Source organism: Bubalus bubalis, chromosome 4 (assembly GCF_019923935.1).
Source record: "Bubalus bubalis isolate 160015118507 breed Murrah chromosome 4, NDDB_SH_1, whole genome shotgun sequence".
Lineage (NCBI taxonomy): Eukaryota > Metazoa > Chordata > Mammalia > Artiodactyla > Bovidae > Bubalus > Bubalus bubalis.
Window position 1 is genome coordinate 57469503 of NC_059160.1, and position 10746 is coordinate 57480248.

The 10746-nt window shown below is 42.4% G+C and overlaps 1 long non-coding RNA gene across 2 annotated transcripts; it reads left to right on the forward strand.

Moving 5' to 3' along the window:
• The first annotated feature begins 3328 nt into the window (after window positions 1–3328).
• LOC123333077 lies at window positions 3329–8898 on the forward strand. Of its 2 annotated transcripts, XR_006550250.1 has the most exons (3): window positions 3329–4038; window positions 6256–6540; window positions 8274–8898. It is a non-coding gene; the product is annotated as an uncharacterized LOC123333077 (long non-coding RNA). The 2 variants fall into 2 exon arrangements; XR_006550249.1 differs by lacking the exon at window positions 8274–8898 and having other exon boundaries at window positions 6256–6602.
• Window positions 8899–10746: the final 1848 nt, after the last annotated feature.

A 10746-nucleotide genomic window follows, 5' to 3' on the forward strand; every position in this document is an offset into this window, starting at 1 on the left:
GTTTTGCTTCAAGACATATTATGGGCTGGCGTCTCCTCCCTGCTTTTGGCCCTCCTGAATTCTCCCCATTAGTTTTCAGCAGCAGCACCCTATTTCTTATTGGGACCTACCATTGTGAGACAACTCAAGCAAGAGGTTATTACCGAGCCTGGCCAAGGCAGGTGGCTTTGGTCAACTTTTAATGTAACATTTTCATGATCGTCACCTCATGGTTGCAGCTCTGGGCATTATGGCCACTTTCAGGGTTGGAGCCTGAGGAGAGGCAACTCCAGCAAACTCCCCTTTTGAAGTTTTCCCTTAAGAAAGCCTCTCCAGAAGCACTCTGGCCATTGTTTCCCAGTGTTTCTCATCCCTGTTGGGTTACATTCTGGAAAACTATCTGGGAAAAATGGTTAGTGATTACAGTATTGATTTTTTTTTTTAAACTTTAAATTTTGTATTTGCGTGTAGCTGATTAAAAATGTGATATAAAAAAAGGTGGACCACAAAGGGACTCAGCCATACATACACGATATTGGTTTTTAGTATTCTAGTGTTCTGAGCTGTTTTTACTAACTGAAATCTGTTAGTTTATTACTGCTTTTCCTTAATTTAGCAGTATGTTTTACTTAATCTGTTTTATGTCTGGAGATTTATGCTTGGAAAATTACATACTGCATTGAAACTTCAAATCACACAAAGGTGCATATGTTTTGAAAGCCTTGTGACTACATCCTTTATTTCAAGTTCTTTCAAGGCATCTCTTTACTGACTTAATTCCAGTTTTCCTCATAATTAAAGAGGTTGAGTGTCTTTTCATTCGTACTTTCTCCAGAACTAGTTTGGATCCTACTTTTCTTACAGAGTTTCCTGGTGGAGTCAGTTTAGAACAGCAGCTGAGATGATGGTGAACCCTCATTGTCTCATGATTACTAATAGTGACCCTATCTCCCAGTTTGCTTGGAACTATCCTTGTTTGTTCCCATTTGTCCCAGTGCATTTTATTAATAGTATGTCATTTGCTTTCAAAAATGTCTTGAGTTGGGTGAAAAATTATACGGTTGTCTATTACTTGAAATATACATCAAAATGCCACAGGGGCCATTCTTCTCCAGAATTTCAGTCAGTAGGTGCAGGGTTATCATGAAGGCTGAAGTTTCGTCGACTTCATTCAATATTGTATCCCCAGAACAGTGCCTAACACAGAGTAAGCGCTTAATAATTATGAATGAATCAACAAATAAACTTAGTGCTTGGAGCTTGGCCCATTGCCACCTGAGCACCTGGGCTCTGTTAGCAGGGAACACGGAGGAATGATTTTGGGGTGTAAACTCATGGTGCCTGCCAAAACATGCATTTTTAGATTTTGATAGATATTGTCAAATTGTTCTCTACAGGGACTGAGCCAGTTTACACTCCCACCAGCAATATGTGAGAGCATCTGTTTCTCTAACCTCCATCCTCATGGTGGTATCAAAATCTGTATCTGTCAATCTGGTAGTTTTAATTTGTATTTCCCTTATTATGGAGAAGGTTGAGTTTATTTTCATATATTTAAAAGCCATTTGGGATTTCTTTCCTGGGAAGTGTCTGTTCGTATCCTTTGCCCATTTTCAATTGCGTCAGTGGTCTTTTTTCCTGTCGATTTGTAGGAAGGCAAATAGTTGTCCCCCGTTTTTCATGTCTTTTGAGTTTGTTTTTGGTGCTTTTTGTTTTCTTGGGCAGAATTTAAAAAATGTATTTTAGACCAACTTGTCTTTTATAGCTTCTGTGTTTTACATCATGTTCACCAAGGCTTTCCCTACTTTCAGATTGGAAAATAATGCTCCTGTATTTTCATCTTGTACTTTAAGGTTTTCATTTTTTTTGGACATGTAAATCTTGATCCACCTGGAGTTTATTTTGATGTGAGATTTGAGGTATTTCAAAAGAGTTCCCAGATCCAATTTCAGTGTGTGTGTGTGTGTGTGTGTGTGTGTAGAGACTTCCCCACATCAACAAGCAATTCTTGGATGCCAGCTGGGTGTCTGAGAATTCAACTCGATTTTGACACTATCTATCTGCAGATGGAACCAGATTCCATGGGTAAAGGGCTCAGGCCCATAAGGTGCAAGCCCAAGTTGTTACCTGTGCTTCTGACCAACCTATTATAAATTGGACGTTCCTGTGACTCCCTCCTCAGGTTTAATTAATTTGCTAGAGTGGCTCACAGAACTCAGGAAAATCCATTTACTTACTAGATTACCAGTTTAGTATGAGGAATATTGGAGAAGGCAATGGCACTCCACTCCAGTACTCTAGCCTGGAAGGCTGCAGTCCATGGGGTCACACAGAGTCGGACACGACTGAAGCGACTTAGCAGCAGCAGCAGCAGCAGCATGAGGAATAGTAAATGATACAAATCAACAGCCAGATGAAGAGATCTATAGGGCTAGGTATGAGGAAAGGGCCTGTAGCTTCTAGGCCCTCTCCAGGGGTCCCTCTCTCCATAATCTCCACCTGTTCATCAACCCTGAAGCTCTTTGAACCCTGGCTTTTTGTGTTTTTATGGAAGCTTCATTACCTAGACATGACTGATTAGATCATTGACCATTGTTGATTGATTCAGTCTCTAGCCAGTAGCTCTTCCCTGGAGGTTGAGGGGTGGGACTGAAAGCTCCAACCCTTTAATCACATGGTTGGATCTCCTGACAGCCAGCCCCCATTCTTGGGTGGAATCCAGAAACCACCTTCCCTGACCCCTTTTCACAAGAGATCAAATATCCCACTGCTCTTACTGCTCAGGAAATTCCAAGGGTTTGGGAAGCTGTGAGCCAGGAATTGTGGATGAAGACCAAATGTATTTGGGAAGTATACTTGAGAAAAGTATAAATCATATATGAGAAATGTATAAATATATATGAGTATATATATATATTTATATATATAAATATATAAGTATATATATAAATATGAGAAATGTACAAATCATAACATCACAGGTATGAATCCAGTCTAATCCTGTTTATTGAATATTCTACCTTTTTCTCAAAATGGAAACTCTGAAGTGTTCCTGGATTTTAGGGTTTCCATTTCCTAAAGGAATTGATACTTTTGAGCTGTGGTGCTGGAGAAGACCCTTGAAAGTCCTTTCGACAGAAAGAGATCAAACCATTCAATCCTAAAGGAAATCAACCCTGAATGTTCACTGGAAAGACTTATGCTGAACCTGCCAGTATTTTGGCCACCTGATGCAAAGAGCCAACTCGTTGGAAAAGACCCTGATGCTGGGAAAGATTGAGGGCAGGAGCGGAAGGGGATGACAGAGGATGAGATAATTGGATGGCATCACTGACTCAATGGACATGAGTTTGAGTAAACTCCGGGAGATAGCGGAGGACAAGGAAGCCTGGTGTGCTGCAGTCCATGGGGTTGCAATGAGTCAGACACGAGTGAGTGACTGAACAACAACAATTTTATACAACCAATACTTTTAACATTTTAGTAAATTTTAGGAAAAGGCATTTAAGGGCAAAGCAGTCAGGATGAAAATTTAATCTTTAACTTCATGTCTTTACATCTGTTCATTTTATAATAATGCTACCTTTGTTAAGCACTTATGTAGCAAGTATAATATACACAGAAGGTTGTATAAAACATATATGGAGAGTTTAAAGAATAATGACAAAATGATACTTGCATTACCTGGGTTAAGAAATGAAACATTTCAGTGACTTGAAATTCCCTGTGTGTATTCTTCTTTAATCATATTTTCCATCCTCCTTCTCAGCAGATAACCATTAGTCTGATTTTTTTGGCTTAATTTCCCCTTGATTTGCTTTATATGTTTACCACCTGTATGTATCGTTAGGTAATATATTGTTTAGATTTTTGACAGCTGAGTGGCAAGTGCAGTCATTGTGGCAGGGTCTCAGAAGATAAACTGAACAGATCCTCAGGTCAAGTTTGGTTTCAGCAACTGAGAGAACCCAAGTGCTCCTTCTGGAAAGTCAGGGGTCAGATCAAGAGTGAGTTCTGGGAACCACAGGATATGCCACAGTTGGACCATCTGGTGGAGTTGTAAGTAGTTTAGGTCAGGTAACAGACATCTGCAGGAACATAGTCAGGCGATGGGCATCTTCTCTCATACTTTTCTACCTGTATGGCCCCTTTCCTGCTCTCTAGAGCAATGGTCCCTAACCTTTTTTGGTACTCATGACCAGTTTTGTAGGAGGGGTGGGTATGGTTTCATGATAATTTAAACACATTACATTTATTGTGCACTTTATTTCTGTTGTTAATACAGTGTTATTATATGTAATGAAATAATTATACAACTCATCATAATAAAGGATCAGTGGGAGCCATTGATCTGACAGAGGTGGAGCTCAGGTGGTAATGCTAGTGATGGGGAGTGGCTGTAAATACAGATGATGCTTAGCCCACCCTGCAGCCTGGTTCTTAACAGGCCACAGGTTGGTAGCAGTCCATGGCTGGGGGGTTGGGGACCCCTGCTCTGGAGGATATCAAAACTGACCCCTTCTGTAAGGTGAAGGGAATCTCCTCAGCTCATCCAAACATCAGGCCATGGTTGGTGTGTTCATCTTCTACTGCCATGTAACAAATTCCCATAAATGTAACAGCCTGAAACAGCACACATTTATCATCTCATAGTTTCCACAGGCCGGGAATTCAGCATGTTTTAGCTGGCTCCTCTGCTCAGGATATGGTAAGGCTGAAATCCAGGTGTGGATTGATTGTATCCTTATCTGGAGGCTTGGTTGGGGAAAGCTCTGTCTCCACACACCCTCAGATTGTTCAGTTCAGTTCAGTTAGTTGCTCAGTCATGTCCGACTCTTTGTGACCCCATGAATCGCAGCACTCCAGGCCTCCCTGTCCATCACCAACTCTCGGAGTTCATTCAAACTCATGTCCATCAAGTCGGTGATGCCATCCATCCATCTCATCCTCTGTCGTCCCCTTTTCCTCCTGCCCCCAATTCCTCCCAGCATCAGATTGTTAGCAGAATTCATTTCCTTGCAGCTGTAGAACTAAAATCCCCATTGGCTTGCTGGCTGTCACTGGGGATTGCTCTCAGCTCTTAGAGGTGGCCCTCAGGTCCTTCACCAGTTGGGATTAAAGCCATGGCTTGCAGATGGAGTCCTGTGAAGCACTGCTTCCAGTGGCTTCTCCCCTGATGTTCACACTCTAGACTCTGGTTGTATAAACCTCCGATTCCCTCTATTAAAATGTTTCTCTTTGTGTACCTTAGAGTGGCTTCTGTTTTCTTGCCCAAACTCTGATACAGTTGTTTTGCAAATAATAAGGAAAGAGGGCTGTCAAGTAGACAATCAACATTATTGGCCATGTTTCTGATATAAGCATACCACATATACCATTGAAGACTTGATTAGTTGACAGTGAGTAGGCAAATCAGATTAAAAGTGTTTTGAATGTCTCAAAATTATGTAACATCATTTAAGGTGCAGTGATTAATCCATCAGTAAAACAGGGGTAGAAGATAAGAATTATATTTTATAAGAATGAAATATCTGACCAGAATCAGCAAAAGTTTCAGAGTTTGGCTTTAGAAATAAAGTTAAGACAGTGGAGTAAGAGTTGGATTAAATTCACAGCTGGAATCAGGTATATCACATTAATATTAATAGCAAAAAAGTCAGGAAAGAAAATACTTCCAAAGGGGAAAATAGGACATGTGAAGTTTTGGGGGGAATTTCTACTTTTGAAAGAAATGGTTCTCAGTTGGGGAAAAGTCAGTAGACCTCTCTACATAGCTGAGGAGAGTAGCCAGTCCTGCTGCTTTTGATGAATTATTTGAAGACTCATCCACTTAGAAAAAAATCTGTGTGCATTTAAAATAAATCATTAATGATAAAATTGATTGGAGCTTGTGAAAAACCAAACAAACAGGTATGGCAGTTCTTTTTGAAATATTTGTTCTGAAGTTCTGAAGGAATTGTGCCAAGTTGGGTTTTTAGTCCCATGTAACTGAACTTACTCTAGCCAGTTTCAGTAGGAACATAACTTATTAAAGTCTGATTGATAGCTCAGAGAAACTCTGAGGGGGTCAGAGTTAGACTTGGTAGTCTCACAAAGGTCAAAGTCAAAGTGAAGTCGCTCAGTCGTGTCCGACTCTTTGCGGCCCCATGGATTGCAGCCTCCCAGGCTCCTCCGTCCATGGGATTTTCCAGGCAAGAGTACTGGAGTGGGTTGCCATTTTCTTTTCCAGGGGATCTTCCTGACTCAGGGATTAAACCCCAGTCTCCCAAATTGCAGGCGGATGCTTTACCCTCTAAGCCACCCCTGGTAGCCTCACAGCCAGAAACAAAAGACTACACGGAAGACTGCTTCACAGCATCAGCCACTGAAGACCCTGCTGGAGCAGCCGCACTGGGACATCTGCAGCCTTCACGCTGGGCACCTCCCCCTCTCCCAGAATAATCCTGTACACTACCTGTTGCCTCCTATTGTTCTGCAAGTTGAATTTACATATGGGTGTATCTGATCAGCAAAGCCTATGTCACACGTCGGCAAGCCTAGCTGCAAGAGAGGGCCAAGAAAGTGAGTTTCTGATTTCTGCCTTTGAGAGTGGTGCTTATAATGTGGATAAAAAGCCAAACCTGCGAAAAATGTAAAATAGATGCTGGGCTGCCCTGAAGAGGGCATATGCCAAGTGGAAAGAGGACAGACAGGGCTAAGAGCTGTGGACTTTGGAATCAGATGGACCTTAGTCCAAGTGGAGTTGCACAGCTTCCCCTCAGTTCACTCTGGGTCAGCTACTCACGGCTGTTCCCTCATTTATAAAATACAGATAATAATAATGATGACATCATAATGGTGCTATTAAGGTTCAATGAAGAGAAACTTAAAGCATTTAACCTAGTGCTGGTGCAGAGTGAACACTTGCTAATTGTAGGTTCATATAATTGTTGATGTAAAGAAATCAAAGCTGAGAATATAAGAGTGAATCTTTAGAGAAACCATTTGATAGTTTCTGTCTCAGGCATTGGTTTCAGTGTTTGATTCAGATCCCCCTTTCCCAGTTTATAAAAAAGCAACCAATGTCCCCCTAAAGTAGAAATGCTTATTAGTCTATTTTCTTATATCTCCTCCACCACTATACTTCTCACAAAATGCCAGTTATAAGTCAGCATGTGAAAGTCAAAGTGTTAGTCACTCAGCCATACCAACTGTTTGGGACCCCATGGACTTGTAGCCTGCCAGGCTCCTCTGTATGTGGAATTCTCCAGGCAAGAATACTGGAGTGGGTAGCCATTCCCTTCTCCAGGGGATCTTCCCAACCCAGGGATCAAACCCCCGTCTCCTGCACTGCAGGCAAATTCTTTATGGTCTGAGCCACCAGGGAGGCCCCATAAATTAGCATACGCCCTCTTAAAAATCAAAGTAGAAGAATAGCTCAGAGAAGGCAATGGCACCCCACTTCAGTACTCTTGTCTGGAAAATCCCATGGATGGAGGAGCTTGGTGGGCTGCAGTCCATGGGGTCGCTAAGAGTCAGACACGAATGAGCAACTTCATTTTCACTTTTCACTTTCATGCATTGGAGAAGGAAATGGCAACCCAGTCCAGTGTTCTTGCCTTTAGAATCCCAGGGATGGGGGAGCCTGGTGGGCTGCCATCTATGAGCAGCCAACTCTCAGGGGACTTCCCTGGTGGATCAGACAGTAAAAGCATCTGCCTACAATTTGGGAGACCTGGGTTCGATCCCTGGGTTGGGAAGATCACCTAGAGAAGGAAATGGCAACCCACTCCAGATCCCATGGATGGAGGAGCCTGGCAGGCTACAGCCCATGGGGTTGCAAAGAGTCAGACACAACTGAGCGACTTTACTTTCACTAACTCTCTTAGAGGATAGTGGGCAGAGTACATTGTTTTGGGGCCAAAGTTTGGCATGTAAATCTCTGCCATGTATTAACTGAGTAACTGTTTTGAACCTCAGATTTGTCATCTGTACATGGAAATGAAGTAGGGTTCTTGTGAATTAAATGAAAGGTTTAAGTGTGTTTGGTGCTTTAGTAAAGTGTCTGACATGTAATGTGCATTAGCCACACATGATGAAGCTATACACTGACAAAAGGGAAAGGTAGGAGAAATTAAAACATTAAATTGAGACTTGGCTTTCGCTGTACTGCTTTAGCTGTTTATAAAGAATTTGCTTTGTTAATTAGTTTTAGGCTGGTAACATTAGGTTTTCCCTATGTCTTAGTCAGTTTGGGCTGCTATAACAGTATCGTAGACTGGGTGGCTTATAAACAATATAAATTTAATTCTCAGAGTTCTGGAGGCTGGGAAGTCCAAGATCAAGATTGTGGCACATCCGGTGTATGGTGAGAACTCGCTTCCTGGTGCATTTACATGTGTATTTACATGGTGGAAGGTATTTACATGTAAATGTGCATTTACATTCCTGTGTCTTTACATGGTGGAAGGGGCAAGGGAGCTCTCTGTGGTCTTATCTTTTTTTTTTTTTTTTGCCACATCACAAGACATGCAGGGTATTGGTTAGGGTTAAGACATCTTAATTCTCCAACTGGGGGTTGAACCCATGCCCCCTGCAGTGGAAGCACAGAGTCGTAACCACTGGACCACCAGGGAAAACCCTGGGGTTTCTTTCATAAAAGCACTACCCTCATCATCTAATCACCTCCCAAAGTGCCCACCTCCTCATTCTATTACATTGGGGGTTAGGATTTAACACATGAATTCTGGGGGGAACATAAGCATTTTGTCCATAGCCCCACTGGATACTGTTGGATCTCTGGCCTGGTTTTCTATTACTGCAGAACAAACCCTTGTAAACTTAGTGGTATAAAATAAAAATTTTATTATGCTCCCAGATTCTATGGATCAGGAATCCAATGAGACTGTAGAGATCGCTTGCCTTGTCTGGGGCTTCAGGTGGGAAGACTTGAATAGCTAAGGATGACTCAATCGGTGAGGGGCTGGAGACTTTTTACTTACACGTCTGGTACCTGACCTGGACTTAATTGAGGTTGTCACCTGGAGCACCTACACTTGGCCTCCGCATGAGACTTAGGCTTGTTACAGCAGAGTGAGTGGGTGCCAAGACAGAGCATCCAGATGGTGAACACGCATGCCAGGGCTAAGCTGTGTGGCTTTTCTTTTTTTTTAATTTTATTATTTATTTAATTTTTTGGTCTGTAGTGGGTCTTCCTTGCTGCACGTGGGCTTTCTCTAGTTGCAGCGAGTGGGGGCTATTTTTCACTGAGGTGTGTGGGTTTCTCACTGCAGTGCCTTCTCCCATTGCAGAGCACAGGCTCTTGGGCGCTCGGACTTCAGTAGTTGCTGCACACAGGCTCAGTAGTTGTGGCTCCTGGGCTCTAGAATGCAGGCTCAGTAGTTGTGGCACAGGGGCTTAGTTGCTCTGTGGCATGTGGAATCTTCTCAGACCAGGGTTCAAACTATGTCCCTTGCATTGCAAGGTGGATTCTTAACCACTCGACCACCAGGGAAGCCCTGCATGGTTTTTCTGACGTAGTCTCAGAAGTCACAAAACAGTCATTTTTGCCATATCCTATTGGTATAAACAAGTCACTAAGGCAGTCAGTTCAGTCACTCAGTCATGTCTGACTCTTTGTGACTCCGTGTACTGCAGCATGCCAGGCTTCCCTGTCCATCACCAACTCCCGGAGCTTGCTCAAACTCATGTCCACTGAGTCGGCGATGCCATTCAACCATCTCATCCTCTGTTGTTCCCTTCTCCTCCTGCCTTCGATCTTTCCCAGCATCAGAGTCTTTTCCAATGAGTCAGTTCTTCCCATCAGGCGGCCAAAGTATTGGAGTTTCAGCTTCAGCATCAGTCCTTCCAGTGAATATTCAGGACTGATTTCCTTTAGGACTGACTGGTTTGATCTCCTGGCAGTCCAAGGGACTCTCAAGAGTCTTCTCCAACACCACAGTTCAAAAGCATCAGTTCTTTGGCTCTCAGCTTTTTTTATAGTCCAACTCTCACATCCATACGTGACTACTGGAAAAACCATAGCTTTGACTAGACGGACCTTTGTCAGCAAGCTTAAGGACTTTTTGTCAATAAGGCTAGCCCAGAATCAAGAGGAAGGGGAATTAGTCTCCAATTCTTGATGGTGGAGTGGCTGGCTCACGTTTCAGAAGAGCTTATGGGATGGGAGATGTTATTTAGGCCTGTTTAGAAAATGGTATCTCCCAGAGATTGAGTACATTTTGATCTGGCATGAAAAGTTGGTCCCTGTAAAAATGTTCCAGGTGTTATTAAACCAGAAAAGCAGATTATAAAACAGCATGTACAGTACAGTTCTATTTTTGTTTAGAATATGCAAAACTCAATATATGTGTGTGTGAATACATGCATGTGTCTGTAGTAGTCTCATATACCAAGGCCACAGAAATTGGGTGTGCTAGAAATATGACTTAATTATTTTCTAAAACTCAATTTTTGACTATTAGCTCCATATTTCCACCCCCAGAGTCCATCTCTGCCCATTCTGCCTGATACAGAAAATTGTTCTTAGTTGCTTCCAGATGAACCCAATTGACTTTAGTGGTTTCTCAGTCACTTCAGCTTTAAAGTTCTTTCAGATTGAGGATTGTTTCCTCTTTGTATTCCTCTTGCCAGCCCTTGGGGAGTGTTAAAAGAAAAACTGAGACATGTTAAACATTTTTAAGAGTTTATTTGAGCAAAAACTGATTCGAATGGGCAGTGCCAAACAGAAAGTAGTTAGGAGTTCTCTGTGGACAGGAGCCAGGGGAT